We start from the raw sequence: 20,000 nt of genomic DNA on the forward strand, positions 1-20,000 counted from the left end.
GAGGAATTATAGAATGTTGGAGGAAGCTTTATTGAATTCTTAATAAATAAGGAGAAGCTTGTTATATATAGTATAATATATAAGATTTATATGGTCTGTACCATAGTGTTGAGATTAAGGGGTATATGTATTAGCGTTAAATTGGGGGTGTATTGATGCTGCGTGGTAATTTATTTTAACGGTTTGTTGTGTGTCTATTTTCTATGGAGTGGTAATTTTGACTGGTGCAACCTAAACGACAAATGGCGGCTATAAAATCGCTTATAATTTGGGGGGGGGGCTATTCAAGGTTGTAAAATTGAAAGGTAATATGCGGCAATATATTTATATGTTTCTTCTGTTATGATATAGGGATTATGATTATAAGGGGTGGTCGGAGATTAGGGTGGCAATTACTATGAGTGCGTATAACTTGTTGCAAAATAATAGTAGGGTAATAATAATAGTACAAAAGATAATAATAATAATAATAATAATAATAATAATAATAATAATAATAATAATAATGAAAATTATAATACTAGTAGGAATAATAACGATGAAAATAAAATAGAAGTAAAATTGAAGATAAAAATAAAAATAAAGATAAGACAAATTAAAGATAAACATTAAAAATAAGCATTAAAGATAATATTACCAATAGTTGTAATAAAAGTAAAGTCAAAGTTAATGTTAATAACAATGAAAATGAAGACAATGGTAGCGGTCATGGTAGCAATGACGATGATGATGATGATGATGATGATGATGATGATAATAATAATAATAATAATTATTATTATTATTATAATAATAATAATAATAATAATAATAATAATTATAATAATAATAGCAGCGGTAAAAAGAAGACAGCAATAATAATGATAATAATAAAGATACTAGTAACAATATTACTACCACTATCTCCACCATCACCACCACTACTACTAATAATGATAATGATAATACTGTTAATAATAATTAATAGGGGATGCTTGCCATTATCCGGATAAGTCTCCTCTTGTGGAATTGAACTCTCTCTTTTCCTCTTACATATTAAGCTATATATATATATATATATATATATATATATATATATATATATATATATATATATATATATATATATATATATATGAAAGTTTTAACTGAAGCCACTCTTCGCAAAACCACACGGGAAGTTGCTGTGGAATTCGAGGTCGACAACGCAACTGTTCATTGCCATTTAAAGCAAATAGGGAGGTAAAAAAAAGTTGAATAAATGAGTTACGCATGAATTGAAAGATAATATAAAAACAATCGCCCTTTTCTCGGTGTCTTCTTCGCTCCTTCTGCGCAACAAAAACGACTCATTTATCGAGCGGATTGTTGCATGTGATGATAAAGGGGTCTTCTATGACAACCGGCGACGTTCCGCACAGTAGTTGGATGCTGGAAAAACTATAGAACACTTTCCCAAGCCAAAATTGCACTAATAAAAGGTTATGGTGACTGTTTGGTGGTCTGCCGCCGGTCCCATTCATTACAGCTTCTTGAATCTGAGCGAAATGATTACGACGGAAAAGTATTGCCGGCAAATTGACGAAATGCACCAGAAGTTTCAACGTATGGGCCCGAGATTGGTCATTATGAAGGGACCAATTCTCCTCGCCCGCATGTTGCTCAATTGATCCCCCATAAGCTGAATGAATTGGGCTCCGAGACTCTACCTCATCCGCCATATTCATTGGACCTCTCGCCCACCGATTATCATTTTTTCAAAGATCTCGACAACTTCCTGTGCAAAAAATGCTTCAAAAGCCGAGATCATGCAGAATCGACCTTTACGGACTTCATCGCTTCAAGAACTCCGGATTCCTATGCTTATGGGATAAATAAATTTGTTCCTGTTGGCAAAAATGTGTCGATTCTAACGGTTTTTTATTTCGATTAGAAAAGTTTATTATTAAAGGAACTAATTTTTGAAATCTGAAAGTCAGAAAACGACATCATTTGTGCACCAATCAAATAATCATACCTAAATTCCTTTTCTTTTCTTTTTAAAGTTAATAAGATTTTATTATTCTTACGAGTCAACGAGAAAATTCAAAGATTAATATATAAAACTTCAAAAATGAATATATAAAAATGAAGTATTTGTTTCTTCACTATGAAACGGGTGTTGTCAATAATTGAACATTTTAACATGCTGAAGGAACTATCAGATATAATGCACAATGTCTTTGAATTTGGAATATACATTTTTGTTATATATATATATATATCTCCATATATATATATATAAATATATATATATATATATATATATATATATATATATATATATAGCGATTAAGCTACACAGAATATTCCGCGTTTCATCCACGCTAGGATTCTTTAGGCTTATGCCTAGCGTGGATGAAACGCGGAATATTCTGTGTACCTTAATCATCATATATATTTTATAACTTACTAACTAGCTCTACCTACGTATTAAGCACTATTGAAGTAAATACTTAATGTTTACGCATAAATTTATACTTTCGTATATTAATTTATGTGAGTAAATGAAGTATATATATATATATATATATATATATATATATATATATATATATATGTATCCTTAACTTCACTATGTTACTTATGATTAAGTGAAAAATTACCTATTACTAGATCTTAGGGCAGTACTAATCTTCTCAATAAAGACTTACTATCTCTTCTATAATTACCTCCACATAACTTGTATTGATTCATTATTAAATCTTTACAACTTTCCATTTAACCATCTAAATCGTCACTATGGTATTCAATTAGTTCATATGTTTATTTAAATTAAATCCAGGCATCACATCTTCTGAGCAATCTGTATACTCCCGCTATATTGTAAATTATTGTTGGGACGATTAATCGGAATCGGAATCGGAAATCGGAAAAATTGGAACTTTTGGAGGTATCGGAATCGGGAAAATTGGAGCCTCATTTTCGATTCAAAATCGATTCTTTTATTTTTTTTTCCTTGAAATTATAAAGAAACCAACACAGATGTTTTTATTTATTTATCAGAAGAATATTTATTTATAACATGAATGTAAGAGGCAGGATTTCTGGGTTCAATTTAATTATTTTATTGGTAAATGTAATGTAAATAATCAAGTGTTCATTTACTTTTATTGCCTTACGAAAACGTTTTAAATGCTCACTTTTATTTTAGCAACTAGGTGATAAAAGTCAATACCTTACCCCTCAGTGTTCACAGTTAAATTAAAATGGATAAGCCACTCCTTATAAGTTTTATTTTTTAATTTTTTTGGCGCTGGCCTGGTCACGTGTTCTTTGGAATGGTCGTCTTTGAAACAATCCTATGCTTTATTGCATTTATTTATTTTGACACAAGTGAAAATCACATAAACATTTCATGCTTAAATCAAAACTTGGGATTAAAAAAAAAACTAAAAGTATGAACGTTAGAAGATTTATCAAATTAAAAAAAAGTAAATTATATGTACATTTTTAATCATATCTCAATGAGATTATACTTTTTTAGACAATTATGTGTAAACACGCTGAAAAAGATAACAAACAGTTACTGTAGAATTTAGAGTGGGTTCAGTTGCACGTATAAATTTAGCGTAAAATTACCCCCTTTTCCGGGCCATTCTAACCAAATTCTTTACCATTAACCTTAAGTCTGACAGACTATGTCATAAAACCACTTGTAATCGTATTATTTTTCAATTTACCACCCAAACTTAGGATTAGTACTACAAAAAAACTTGTTTGTATGATTATTCGCAATGACATATTTGATACTAAATTTTGATCAGGAACATCACAATAAAGATATTAAAACAAACAAAATGAGCTACCCTATCTGGTCTGAAAAAGCGATCATTTTCCGTTAACTTTATATGCAAAACTGATTTTTTATTGTTTTCTTTCTTTTATTTTTTTCAGAGTGTTTACACGTAATCGCCTGAAAAATGAAGAATCACATTTTTATTTTCTGGTGGATTAGCATAGGTTGCAAAATTCTTATGAGAACTTTATTTCTTTTACAACAAAATGTTATAATTTCAAATTGTCGAAAAAAGAAATCAAATCGCGATAATTTGTTTAAAATTTTAAAAGTAATCACTTAAAAAAAAATCATCGAAATCGCATAAAAAGTAGAATCTTATTTTTGGGGATTGGCTGATGGTAACTTAAGATCTGAATATTCACATTTATTATTATTATTATTATTATTATTATTATTATTATTATTATTATTATTATTATTATGTACTCGCTAAGATTAGTCACACAAGCTATCATCAAAGATTGCTCTGTCAGAAAAACTAGTGGCGTTCCCTGAAGTATGAGTGACAACAAGTATCACTAGATTTCTAGTACTTTCTATCTCTTTCGAAAACCTTTGTAAAATAATTTGCGTTATCACAATAGCCGTTACCATTGATTTCTCGTTGGCGGTGACCATTGGTCTTCACTGGAATTTGGATGGCAATAAACCTCCCGAAGGTCCTAGTTCTCTTTGCACTACTCCAGCGGAGGTCTGGCTAGTGCTTTCTCTCGCCGGCTTTTCCAGCCTTCTTGATGTGGTCCCTGTTTATGGTGACACTCACAAAAAGGGGGGCGGTATCTCACAATTATACAGTTTCAGTTTGTATGATTCCATGTGATGTCCCTTTGTTTTTTCTATCTGTAGCTGTATCTGTGTCCAGTTTGTGTGTAATTTATGTGTTGTGTTTGTCTCCACATTCAAGGCTTTTTCTTAATATTTATGCAGTTTTCATTATCGAAATTAGCTGCTATCCCCCTGAGTCCAATCTCTCCCATTCTATTTCCAAAGTTTTCAGTATCGTTCCTACCACTCCTACTATTAGGTTTATGCAAAAACAATATCGTTTTCTCGCATATGGTCCTTTTGGTGCCAGGAAAACTAATTCCCGGAAAACTCGTTGCCGGACTCGTTCAATTTTGCTAGGTAGGAAAACTGGTCCATTATTGAATAAATGTCGATTGAAAACACATATTTATGTTCTCCCTCCCTTGCTGCAGTAATTATTCTTTCAAATGTAATGCATTTGAAAGAATAATTATTCTTTCAAATGTAATGCATTTCTTCTTTTTCTTTTTTTTATAAAGGCGTCACCACTTATCAAGGCCGATCGGCCACTCAAGGATAAGGGTTAAGAGTGTAGAGTAGTCAAAAGGACAATATAGTACTCGATAGTAATGGAAGTTCGGTAAATTTGTTAACTGGAGTGGAACGGCTCATTAGAAACTTGTTCACGAAAGCAGGAAAACGGAAGACAATTCCACAGGCGTGCAGTTCTAAGAAAGAAGCTTTGATCATGGAATCTATGTTTAGGTTTAGGTACAGATAAAGAGTGGGGAAAATTATTGATAATGTTTTCAGCTAGTCTAGTGTTTCTTGTGAAAGTTCGGCGAGGGGGGACCATAGATTGAAGCTCAGTCGAACACTTTCCATGAAAATAACGATAAAGCAGAGACAAACTCGCAACATCTCTTCTGTGAGATAGAGGTTGCAGCGAAGAGAAAAGGACATCTCCCACCAAGCCACGAAGTCTATTTTGAACCCTATCAAGGCAGGGCGAGTCTTTTCTAGCAGCTCCTGCCCATATGTGACAACAGTATTCCATCCATCTATTCTTCTTCTTCTTCTTCTTCTTCTTCTTCTTCTTCTTCTTCTTCTTATTATTATTATTATTATTACTATTATTATTGGCTCACATGGAGCTTTCACACAAGTCAGCAAACGATCTGATTGGAAACCTGTGGTGTTCTCTGGAAGCTGAGTGACAACAAGTGTCCCCAGACGTATGATTATTATTATTATTATTATTATTATTATTATTATTATTATTATTATTATTATTATTATTATTATTATTATTTTCACCTAGTATTTTTACAGCAAAGCAAATCAATTTGATAACCCATCAAATTTTTATAATGTAAATAAGACTTGACCTTCATTCATAATTAGAAGGCACAGAATAGTTAACAAAGCTTACGCCGTCTCCATATTAAATAAATTTTTTAATACTAACATTATTATTATTTGGAAATTCGTTCGTAACAATGAAAGGGAAGTCGTTGTTTATATTTTGTTCTTACATCGTTTTCTCATTTTGCCAACCAATCGTATTTTCAACTGTTTACGAAACTTTCAACTAGCATTGTGTACACTAACGACGAAATGATGCACTTTGATTTTGTTTTACTATCAAAATTAATCTTTTGTTGTCTTACAATTTTCAATCAATTACAAGGAAAACATTTTAGAAAAATATACGCGGAAGTTATTCGGGTGGGGGGTATGTAATAATGTGCAAATTTATAAATATATAATAAACATATATACTAAAAATCTCTAATTAAATATTTATAAATTTTAAAAGAATCGGCATCGGAATCGAATATGGTATCGGAATCGGAAAAATATTTTGGAATCGTCCCACCATTAATTAATATTAAATATTTTGTTTTCTAAATTAAATATTAAAAAAAAACAATTTCTTTAGTTTTTCATATTTACGCCCACGCTTCATTTCATTAATCAGTACTGTGTCCATTGTTAATATTTCTATGAGGAATACCATTATTTTAGTACCGTACTTTGGGGTAATTGCGCCAATTCTGGCATAATTGCGCCAACTAGCTAAAAGTGCTCTTTTGACAACCACATATATAAAGAGCACTTTTTTTCTTAGTTTTTACGTTTTATATTCTGACTTTCACTTAACCTGTATGGATTTTTTTTTACAAAGTGGTCACTACTTTTTAAGGACCGAAATTCACTCAAGGATAAGGATTAATGACTGTACGGTTGTCAATGGGACAATATGGTAGTAAGAATCTGCAGTTGAAATTTGATAAATTGCATTACTTAAGGAGACATCTAATCAAGAACTTGTTTACGTTGGATTTGAAAACAGACATATTGTTGTCAGTTGGAAAGCAGAGAAACGGAACAGTGTTCCACAGGTGTTAAGTTTAAGAAATAATCTTTGTTCATTGAATCTACGTTTAGGTTTAGGCGCACATACAGAGTACAGAAAATTATTGATAGTAGTTTGAGCTTTACGAGTTTTTTTTCATGAAAATTTGTCGAGGGGACCAAAGATTCGATCTCAGCCGAGCGCTTGCAATAAAAATAATGAGAAAGCAGATACATCTCTTCGTACTACTTAACAACTTTAAACGCCATTAACGTTTAAACTTTTACTTCTTTTTGAGATCATAATTTCATTTTGTATTTTACTGATCCGAGAGTTTTTAAAGCTTTTTTATGTTTGAATAATATTTAGTCCAAATAATGCTTTATTCATCCTTTTTTGTATTTTTTAATTCAATTTTAACCCCAAACAAGGCACAGTGCAACTTTAATGTAGAATGGTAACTATCGGGAATATAAGTTGCAGGGATATTATGAAGGGAAATGAATGGTAAGATGTTTGTTCACGTTACACTTGCTCTTCTGAGTGTCAGTACAGTTGTGAAAGCAGAATCCCCGTTCCGGTGTTCCAAAGTCTAGACATTCTGGGTAAGAAACTATTGGAGTAGAAGGCTTTCTTACACCTAGGGATATCTACTGTGTAGGAGTGGGATTTAGTTGCTTGTCGGGTTTGTCGGGCGCATTTACTTCGAGGGGGTACAAGTGCATGCAGTTCGTCAGTGCATTCGCCATTAAAATACTTGTAGAATAGGCAGAGAGATGCAACATTTCGTCGATGGGAGAGAGGCTTAAGCTTAGGTGACAGTTCAGGACTTTTCAGGTTGGCGACTCTCTTTTGAACCCTGTCCAGGAGTGAGAGACTAGTAGCAGATGCTCCAGCGCAAATGTGACAATAATACTCCATACATGGGCAAATAGTGACCTTATAGACATACAGGATACTGTAAGACGAAATTAGCTTGCTAGCACGGTAGAGAGATCCCACCTTTCTTCGCAGCAGCCTTGGCAATGCTCTTTATTTCACTAGGTATGTTTTCCTTTGTTTTCCCCTTGTGTCTGTAGTGTCTTTGTGAATGTAGTGTCCTGAACAAATGTCATAGAGTTTGTATCCAGAACAAATATACCCATCTCATGGACAATTTTATGAGGGAGGTTATTTATGAATATTAGAAATAATAAAGGGCCAAGGATAGATCCCTGAAGTTCTCCCGAATTTATATCATATTGTTTAGATGTACTACCGTCGAGGGCAACTTGGGTTTTTCTCTTACTTAAGAAGGAGTTAATTACGTTATGTATTCTTCAAGTGATACCATATGATCTAATTTTCCGTAGAAGACCATCGTGCCCTACCCTGTCAAAAGCCTTAGATATTTCTAGGGCTACCACTCTACCCTCCACTGATTTGTCCAGTGAATAGTACATATGTTCAGAGGTTAGAGTTAAAATATCTGCTGTGGGACGGGCTTGCCTAAACCCATATTGTTGGTCGGTTAGAATTTGAGCAGCTGTAAGATGATGGACTAGAGCTTGATTAATTATAGACTCAAATATTTTTGAGAAAAGCCGGAGGAGGCTAATGTGGCGATTATTTAATGGGTCAGTTCTTCCACCAGAATTCTTGAAAACTAGTACCACAAAAGCAGTTTTACCGCAGTACGGAAAGCAAGATTCGTTTAAGCATTTGTAACGGTTTATCTTTTTTCGGTTCATACTTGCTGTATTTTTATCTTATCTTATCTTATTGTAAATAGTTGTATTTTTATCTCTTATCTTAACATGATGTTAATGACAACCATAGCTCGACCACACGATCAAACAACCAATCTACCAATCAAATACAATCCAACACAGTTCAGACCAATGCCGCACCTAATCGACCTGACAATAAATACGTTATACAAAACGCAATCTACCTTGGCTCCACATCTGATCTTATCAAACATAGAATTTCAACCCATAAGCACTCTTTTAAAAACCCTCCCTCAAAAACCAAACCTCTCTATCTAAACATATTTGGCAACTCAATAATAAGAATATTCCATTCAATCTAAAATGGGAAATAGAAGGATGATATAAACTGTATACCCCAGGAAACAGATCCTGTACTCTTTGCAAATTTGAAACCCTCAAGATTTTGCAAGATGACGATACCAAAAATAAAACAACCCTATTAAATTCAAGGGTGGAACTACTATTGTCATGCATTCATAAACACTGGTTTAAATTGTGCAAATATAAACCACCATAGACCATTAAAACCTTTCTTATTAATAATATATCCAAGATTATGTAATAGAATATCTTTACTAATAGGACGTGGATCATCATTATTATTAACAAACTTACCATTATTCTGTATCTTAGTTAAATCTCTATTCAAATTTAACCTATGTAGGTTACTAATTTTATTAATTCTAACAAATAAATAAATAAAATAAATAAATAAATAAAACAATTATAATATTACTAAATTTACTCAATACAATTATCTCATAGTATATGAAAAAACAGCATGTGGACGAATTACCCCCTTTTGGTTACTAGACAAAACAAAATTATCTCCCTTCATTTTGTATGTTTATATTTTTATTTACACCTAAATTAAGCGATGATCAAACAAACTAACCGTTAGGAACTTCCCTTTTGGCGTTTCAATTTGAAATTAAGCAGTTAGACCATGTATAAGCTACAGACAACATCTAAATGAATTGCTTTGAGGATTTTTACGGTTTTCAAAGGATGAACCGTTTTAAGGTAAATATATATACTTATATTTGTTGAAATTCTATTAATAGCATCTTTTTTACACAGTGATCACCACTTATCAAGGCCCGGAAGCCACTCAGGGATAAGGATTATTGAAAGTACATTACGTTAGTGTGGAGATTTGATGAAGTGTTTACTTAAGGGGGCGGTTCATTAGGAATTTGTTAACGTTGGATTTGAAGACATCCAAGTTGTAGTCCGGTGGGAAGCAGGCAGACGGAACAGAGTTCCACAGGCGTGCAGTTCTAAGAAAGAAGCTTTGTTCATGGAATTCCCGTTTTGATTTAGGCACAGATATAGAGTGGGGGAAACTTTTCACAGTGGATTCAGCTAGAACGGTGTTTTTCTTGAAAGATTGGCGAGGGGGGAACAGAGATTGGAGTTCAAACGAGCACTTGTCATGGAAATAACGATAAAACAAGGATAGGCTCGAATAGATATATATTTAATGTGTGTTTATTTTTTCAATACTGATTAATTACAACAAATAAATGCTTATATTTTCCTCGGATTCTCATTATCCACAATTTTCAATCAGCTCATGAAGCGGCAATTGCTTAGTAACCTGCATCTATGAGTCTCCTCCTTTTTCACTTTATGAAGCTTGCACCTCCATTTTTATTGCATGTTTTTTATTTGTGCATCCTTGTTTATTTCTCTTTCATTTTCTTTCTTTCTCACATTTCCCTTTCTCTCTTTCTCTCTTTGCGTTTTTCTATATGAATAATATACCTTTCCTTTTTATGCTCTTTTTGCTATGACGTCATATACGATGTTATATGTTGTAGCGTCCTACATGACATCATATGACGTCATATATTACTATACTGAGCATATATAGCTTTACTATACCATGACATATACCGTTTGTGACAAATTATGATGAAAATAATGGAAATAGTATTCCGACAAAATCGAGAAATAAAAAGGAACAAACCGTATTATGTGTTCATCAACGTTTCGCCTTTATTTCGAGACTTCCTTCCAGAGAAAGTCTCGAAATAAATAAGGTTTGTTCCTTTTTATTTCTCTCTCTCTCTCTCTCTCTCTCTCTATATATATATATATATATATATGTGTGTGTGTGTGTGTGTGTGTGTGTGTGTGCATTTTATATTATTGATAGTATTATTTAAACAAAACCAAAATGTGTCAGCCAAAGAATGCTTAATGTTAAGACAGAGCAATATAAATATGTTGGATGGCTAAACTCTCTGGATATTCTTGGCCTGATGAGGTGATTTTCCCTGGCAAGGTGGTCACTGAAACATGTTTGCTTATGTGTAGCCATTAGTTATCACATCCAATATATATATATATATATATATATATATATATATATATATATTTATTTATTTAAAGGGGGTTAGAATAGTAGTCTAAAGAGCAGAGTGTATTTTAATGTGATAGTAAAATTACTAATTTAATTAAAATACAAGAAAAGAACAGTGTTCGTTGTAATGCAGATATATAATAAGCTCGATAGGCAAATATCCTATGATTTCGTACATTTATAAGCTACAATCAACATCCAAATGAATGCTTTGACGATAATTACGGTTTTCAAAAGGCAAATAAGTAAAAGATACATCTGCCATACTTAAAAATCGCTAGGTTTATTTATGGTGTCTTTTACATATAAAAAATCCCATCCAATACTCTTGCTGATGAGGAGACTTTGTCTAAAAAAACTATATGTCAAGATTATTCTCCCTGGCTTAATGTCTATCACAATAACAACATCGTTTCCGAAACGATCGTACAAATTATTGACTTTTTTTTTGTTCCTTCTTATGAAACAGTTTTTAATTTTATTCTAATTTGAATTTTAAATTATCAATCACATTATATATATATATATATATATATATATATATATATATATATATATATATATATATATCATCATCAATACGTAAGTAGAGCTAGGATATGTTTAAAAAAAATTAATTTAACAACGCAGAATTCTCCGCATTTCATCCTCGTTATGATTTCTCAAACTGTGCATGGAATATATGTTACATTGTTTTTCCCGTGATACTCTGTTTGAAAGTAAGCTAATTAGGTTTTTTTCATTCATATATAAATTTTTCGTAGCCAATGCAGGCGCATTTATGACTAATTCAGAAACTTAATGATCAAATCGAAAAGTCAAAATTGCTGGTAAATCGGAAAAGTTATCAGTCATCAGTGGTCTACTTTTAGCAAATACCATTGCTGTCATCTTTATACCAACTTTACTCCAGGGGACATTTATTAGTCGGACTGTTATCGCGTTGACCTCAAACCTGCGGTGAAATGCCTAATACGTTTCCTCTTACTTCTCCTTCCATTGCTACTACATTTTTATGATTTATATATTATAGCATTTTTTGTTATGTGTAAATATTTTTCAAAATTAATAGTATTTAAAAAATATATATATATATTATTGTTTTGAAGATGTTCTTAAACATTGGCTTAATTAGCAGACCCTGTTATAGATGAGACAATCGAGTGTCTATAAAGACAATAATTGCACAGTTTGGTGGCAGTGTGGAAACTGTACGCATAATTATTCGTTAAGAAATGAAGATGTTAAAGAGTTACAAGAAGTTTATCACAAGAGTAATCAGAAAAGACCGCAGAATATTCGACAGAATGAGCACCAAAACAGTTCCTAAGCTCAAGTAAAACCTTAGAGGCTGTTGCCATGAGAAAATTGAGGAGATGGAAGAGTTTGCGACAAGAGAGGATACCACAAGGGGACTTCCATGGAGCCTTCCAGAAGTTTCTGAAACGAAGTGCATTGCAGCGAGAGGAGATTACTTCGAAGAGAAGTAGATGTCCATGTGTGTACCATCAATAAAAATGCCGACACAAAAACAGTCTGGAGACTTATTAAAGGCACCTCTTATATAGGAAGACGCTACCATCTCTGCAAGAGTTGCAAAAACGTAACGCATTTCTTCTCTAACGGGGTTATTCATGCGACTGGCGACCGTTTGTGAATTCCACACTTCCATGAAACTTCTACTTTCGGGGTAAGTCTGTTCAGCCCATCTAGAGTGAGTGCCGCTTTTTTTTACATGGAGTTCACCACTTATCAAGGCCCAATGGCCACTCAGGGATAAGCGTTATTGTGTGTACAGTAATCAAAGGGATAGTGTAGCTTCGATACGGTATTGTCATAACAGATTCTGAATGTAAATATACAACTATAAAACCAATTTATTTAAAACAATCTTCTTATCGAATAGTACTGGTATACTACATTTCATCTTTTTTGTACTCGATAATTAAAGGAACCATCCTTCTAGAACAAGGCAATATTGACCAATTTTGACAAACATTATTTTCGCCAGAGTTATAGTCGCCATTTTCTTTATCTCTGCTCACACGTAAATTCTGGCATCAAATAATGCAACAACAGTTGACATATCGAAAATCTTTGTTGGATTTCTCATGTAATTTTATCTTAGTAAAATATCTTAGCATCTTAGCATTTGAATTATATCCTCAAACAAGGAAATGGAGAATTGATACCCTCCTAGACTTAGATAATAATTATTTTCTAAGGAGCTTATTTTTCAAAAGTGAAAACTAACCTCATGTCCGGAGTAAGGCCAAGTAAATAATAATCGGCGCAAACACACACACGAACAAGCACACAAACCCACACATATATATATATATATATATATATATATATATATATATATATATTTATATATACGGGCGGCAAAGAGAAAGTCCGCACTTGTAATTTTTTCAAAATCTTCAAATTTAAGCTAACTATACCTCATTTGATTGGCTTTTTATTCTCCCATAATTTTACCTGTTCATATTTAACTTTTAACTGAAATATTCTTTACACAAAGAGCATCGCTTCATACACTAATGGTAATTTGTATATCACTTCCCAAATGCTCAACCTATATATATATATGTATATATATATATATATATATATTACAACGGAATCACTACATATCAAGGCCCGGGTGCTATTCAAGGATAAGGGTTAATGTTATACGGTAGTCAATGGGAAAATATCGTAGTAATCGTTAGTAGTGGACAGTTGCTAAATTGGATAACTAAAGGGGACGGTGCACCAAGAACTTGTTCACGTTTGACTTAAAGACAACCATATTGCAGGAAAACGGAAGAAATATCTTCAAGCATGCAGTTCTAAGAAAGAAGCTTTGTTCATGGAATCTATATTTGGGTTTAGGCGCGCGCACGCACACACTAGGTACAGAAACATATAAGGTGTAAAAATTAAAGATGTTCTACAAAGGTAAAAAAAAAACAACAATCAACTCTACAAAACAACCAAACCAAATACTATCAATATTTGAAAATATTAAGTACTTGAAACAAAATCCTTTTACCAAACTAACCAGATTCTGCATTGTATAACTAAAAAAGTGTTGATATTCCGTATAACAAAACAACCAAACCAAACTAGTATTACTGTTACTCCTCCTTACTTCCTCCACTATCTCCTCCTCTTTTTACTACTACTACAACGTCATGTGTTGTGCCCAGACTACGTACAAATAAATGAAAGCAGGAGTCAGTAGCTCCCACCTGGCATAGCGACATGTAAGGACAAGCCGACGGCCATCCTTGTAACTGTCGTTCGTTACTGTGCGAAAATGGCTTCATCAGAATGCAAAAAAAAAAGGAAATTGCCGGAGCGTACAGCTCGGACATTCGACTCGCCCACAGCGAAACTGGCTTTTCCAAATAAAAAAGAGAAGTAAATAGAAAGAAGAGGCATAATACAAGAGACAGACGAGTTAGAGGGGTAAGCGATAAAGGTAAAGAAAGAGAAAGCCAACGAAATAAGAATAGCAGGGATGCCCCTGGGCTCAATAAGTTATTGAAGTTTCGTTAACCCGCGGCCCGTGCGGATCTTTATGGATGTTATAGAAAAGAAACTTGCCCGAGCGTGTAATAGTCTCTAGCGTCCTGACAAAATGCCTGCCGGCCGGTTGATGGTGCGAAAAAGAAAGTATGGAATGAGGAAAAAAGAATACAAATAGAAGAATAGAAGAACAAGAGATAGATAGATAGATAGATAGATAGAGAGCGACAGAGGAAGGAGAAAGAGGAGGACCAGGGAAGAATAAAAGCGAAGGGGGAAAATGCCTATAGCTTAAATCGTTATTGTCGTAGAATCTTGACATTGAAAAAAATTGCTTCATTGTGAGCCAAATATGGCCAAAGGTATATGCTATTTCTGTTTAAAGAATTCGGAATAACGGTTTTGAGATGTGTAAAGCCAGAACGCCTAAATAATTACTCGGTGGCTGTAGACATTATTTCAGGAAAAATAAACGATATCTATCTTTTATACATGGCTCTTAATTTAGAAAAAAAATCGCAATATCTAGCTAAGTATAAGAGCTGTGATGCGGCGAAATAGCTGTTTGTGATTAGGTGAATGTATATATATATATATATATATATATCATATATATATATATCATATATATATATATCATATATATATATATATATATCATATATATATATCATATATATATATATATATCATATATATATATATATATATATATATATATATAGTCTTCCACATACAGTGCTGTTTCGCTGTATCATATCTCAGCAGTGCGGCTGGACAGGCAACCACACACACACACACACACACACACACACCGCACACACACATATATTTATATATATATATATATATGCATATAAATTAGCCACGTATAAGTTTAATATAGTAAAGTATTTAATTTATTTATAATGCATAAATAAAAATGTTTCCTATCAAATGTTTCGACTTAATACAAAAGTTTTGCATTAGATAAAATAGTAAGAAGTGATATGATTATTCTGGACGTATTATACAAACATGGTTTGATAGTCTAGTTTGCACCAGTATTTAGCTGAAACCTGAACGTTTTTTTTTTTACCTTCATACACTTTTTATAAGTATTACTAAAACTAATGCAATGACCCCTAATAAATGTTACCTTGGCACGATTCTCACTTGTAAATATATTACGTATTTCAGATAAAGTTTTAGTTTAGATCCATTACATTTATGATGACCCGTCCTAAATACCTACAATAGTCATACAAATAAATTTAAATGATATAACTATTTGTAAATATTTTTATATATGCATCTTTGTATATATTTCGTTGATATTTTAGTTGATCCATGATCATTATGAAAAGAATCTTCAGGCCAAGTTTTTAAAATAGAGCTACAAATGAATTTCCTTTAAATTACTTGGTCAGAAATAATTTTAGACTGACACCGAAGACGTATGTATGTGACTAAAACATTTTACTGTAAATTAAACAAACAGCCGCATAAAAACTTGTATAACGAAAATATGCGGACAATTGTTATCCTTTATGATAAACTAGCAAAGATACCCGACGATGTCTGGGCCCACAAAAAATTAAATAGAAGAAATGATAATGCATTTGGACGTACCTGTTATACTGAGTTTATTGAGCACTTGTTTAGCAATATATATTACTTTCGATCATAGGCAATGCAGGGAACGTTTTGTTTAAAATTTTGCATTGATATTTATTTGCAACTGTTTCTGATATTTTTTACGGGGGTGAGTTTACGGCACATGATACAAAATATTTTACATAAGGAAATTTATGCTAACGAATGCATTAGTTTAAAATGATAAGAAAAAACACTTAAAACATTGACAAATACGTTGAAATTACTCCAATTTATATGTTTTGTTTTCTGATTAAAATATAAATTGGGGAGGCGATCACTTAAAGGTGTGTTACTCCTGTAGTTTACTGACGATGTAGAAATATTAACTTTATTATTTAGAAACTCATTCTTAATATGGAGAGAGAGAGAGGAGTTTCTGAACGATTCTGTGCTTTCCTGTTACAATTTCATAAACACAACTATCGTAAAAATTGAATTTACTTTAAAAATTATATCTAAAAATAAAGCATGGCTCATAATGAACAGAAATACTAAACGGATAAAACACAAAAATTTAATCTCTCTAAAGAAGTAATAAACACGAAAAACAACTGTTTTGAAACATATCTCCCTCATATAAAATAAATATTATCACTTAATTAACAAAGACACATCGCAACGTCGCAGTTAACCATCTGACGAAGGTGGTGGGTCTTTGTATATTAAGTGATAATATTCATTTTATATGAGGGAGATATGTTTCAAAACATATGTGTTTTTTTTTCGCGTTTATTACTTCTTTAGAGAGATTAAATTTTTGTCTTTTATTTCTGGTGATTATGAGCCGTGATTTATAATAAATGGATAAATAATTCATAAAGTTCATTTATCTTAGAATTGACAGAAAAGATTGATTACGTCATTTTATACGTCATTATTTATGGACCATTATTAATTCGTTTACAATAGTAAATGCGCATTTTTCGTTCAAAAATAAAATATCTATATCGAATTGCTGCCGTGAATTTTAATTAATTTATATTTATACGATTAAACATTTTTTTTTCACGTGCCGACTTTTCTTCTTCTTCGAATGTTGTTGTCCACTTTTACTTTAATTGAATGTTTCCGCTTATTCTCATGAACCTTTACTGATTGTGCTCTCCGTATGTATTTAGTTATTTTAAACATTCAATTGATTAACTTTAAAAAAATAGTGACCTATTTCCGTCATCACATTTTGCAAACAGATGATTTACGGATCATTTTTTGTTCGCAAACGAAGATAATTATATTTTGTTTAAAAAAGTTATTAATGTATTTATATATAAAAAAATCTGCTTCTTTCGTTTCCTTAACGGAGCAATAATATTTTTATTATTATATTTTACACAAATAGTTCACAGAGAGAAAGAAAAAATATAAAACGTAATTAAAAATCAAAACAACATCTCATAGATGTTTACAACTAAACTAACGACTTATTGTTTAAACTTGAACTATTATTTAGTCAATTTTCCCACAACAAGTTCACCAGTTCCGCCCCGAATCTTAAATAAAATAACTGCTAACTTTCTTATGAAAAATATAAGAAAAAGGTGTAACTATTGATAATTTACGTGATTCAAGAAAATAAAACGATTTTAATTTTAAAAAAATACTGTTTTGTCTAAGTAAAAGTGATGATTGTAGATTCAACCAAACTTTTTTAACCTAACACTAAGCTAACCCTAAACTAATTTATATTTTTTGTTTGTAAATTCTATTTAATTAGTTGTGTATTATATAGAAGCTCTTAGCTGTATTCGGGTTGCCATGGAAAGTCGGAACTGCTTACGTCACAACTTTAATATATATATATATATATATATATATATATATATATATATATATATATACATGTATATATATATATATTCATAAAAAAGAACACAGATAAACTTTGACGAGACAAATACTGCATTCCATACGAATAACGTCGGATTCTGTTAGTTACGTGTATATAAAACACGTTTACGTTCACTCATCTTGGTCTAATAATATGCAATAAATCGTTTATTATTCACATATAAGATTTTTCAGACACTGTAGTGTCGGATACACTCAATCCCTCTCTCACTCTCCCTAAGGTGAACTATTTTTTGTTTATGACGATAATTCTCTCCATTACATCACAAGGAGAAAAAAAAACTTCAATATTATTGAACATTAAAATACACACCTTCTTTTAGAAAAACATGTCTTCATATTAATGATAAAATATAATACGGAAATAAATATCCGTACATAGATTAAAGAAATATATACACGTCAAAGTACGTTCTTTTATAATCCAAACAACACGACGAAAATACGTAATGATAAAAAGTGCTTAAACAAACAGATGCGTACTATACGTAATATTTTAGGAACAAAGTTAAAAGACTGACAGAAACTAATGATTAGGAAATTATCTTTCGAGGTCCTTATCAAAAAAGGCGTACAAGTTATAATTAAACCCTTTCCTCAAATTATAAATTCGAATAATAAAAACTTATCTTTAACGAGATGATCAAAATAGGTCAGATATATAAGTTTGTAACTATTTCCGCAATGTATAAATTAAATGCGTTAATGTTAAATACAAAATTAAATACAAGTTGCTACAATAAAACTAGACCATCAGTCAGAAACAGGTTCGTAAGTCAAACCAAGACGGAAACTGCTAATTTCCGTAAAAAAACCAATGGGATTAAAATCGGAAGAGCCAATAAATTTACCGGTCACTGGACACCGGCGGTGTCGGTCTAAGCTTGGGTTGCTAAATGCAATTTGAAGAAAACATGCTATCTTGCAAAAATCTAAAGCTACAAAAGAAGTAACTTTACTATCAAAGTTTTATATGATTAGTTTTTTTTCCCCGATTTTAAAGTGCATTTAAATCAATTCTAAAACGTTAATTATTTATTCAATTGATTTATGTACACTGTAAATTGAGACTCATCATATCTCCATGCAAGCAATATTGTTTAATCGTTTATTTCTTTCTGGATATTAGCATAAGCTAATGAAACGTTGAGTTTGAGAAATGTACAATCTTCATTAGTATTTCATCTTTAGTATAATGAGATGATATATTAAAGAGGAAAAATAAGATAAACCAGCAATATTGTCATAATGTAACCAATTAATATTTTCAAGGGTCAAGGGTCGAAAGATAATTAATTTACACAAAATAGCAGATTTTTTTTAACAGGGAAATTATTTTGATGTAAGAATAGTTTATGCAATTTGCAACTTTTTTTACATATCTCGTCGTCAGTCAGTATTTCATAAAAAAAAACATGACGAAATAACAAAGTCAATATTTATACATTAGGTAACCTGGTGAGAGTACAATTTTCAATCTGCGCACTGGGAAGGTAGGAGGGTTTAGGACGGTAGACGCGTGTATGTTTGAGTAGTGAAAATTAGTCAATTTGTTCCCACTTCAACCTTTGTGACAATTTGTGAGCAATGTTTGGCAGAGTGTATTGCAGTATGCAATGTAAACTTAAGTCAAAAATAACTTTTTTCAAACTTAACGAATGGCCGGAAAAGTTCCACAACTAAATGCCAATTTCCGCTTACGACAAGTGGAGATCCATTATTAACAAAAGAATACAAGTTTCCATCTTCAATAAAAAAGGACAATGTAAGCAAAAACATAACGAACACGTTTGTGATATCTTTTTTTTTTTTTTTTTTTTTTTTTTTGAATGACGGTCATGCAGCAAAACAATTGTGAGTAAACACGTACGGAGGCACCAATATATAAAAAATGTTTTGCGTGTATCATCATCACAAAAAATGTGAAAAAATAAAAAACAAGTTTTTTGT

This window comes from Euprymna scolopes, chromosome 2 (genome assembly GCF_053919585.1).
Source record: "Euprymna scolopes isolate OS-2025 chromosome 2, ASM5391958v1, whole genome shotgun sequence".
Classification (NCBI taxonomy): Eukaryota; Metazoa; Mollusca; class Cephalopoda; order Sepiida; family Sepiolidae; genus Euprymna; species Euprymna scolopes.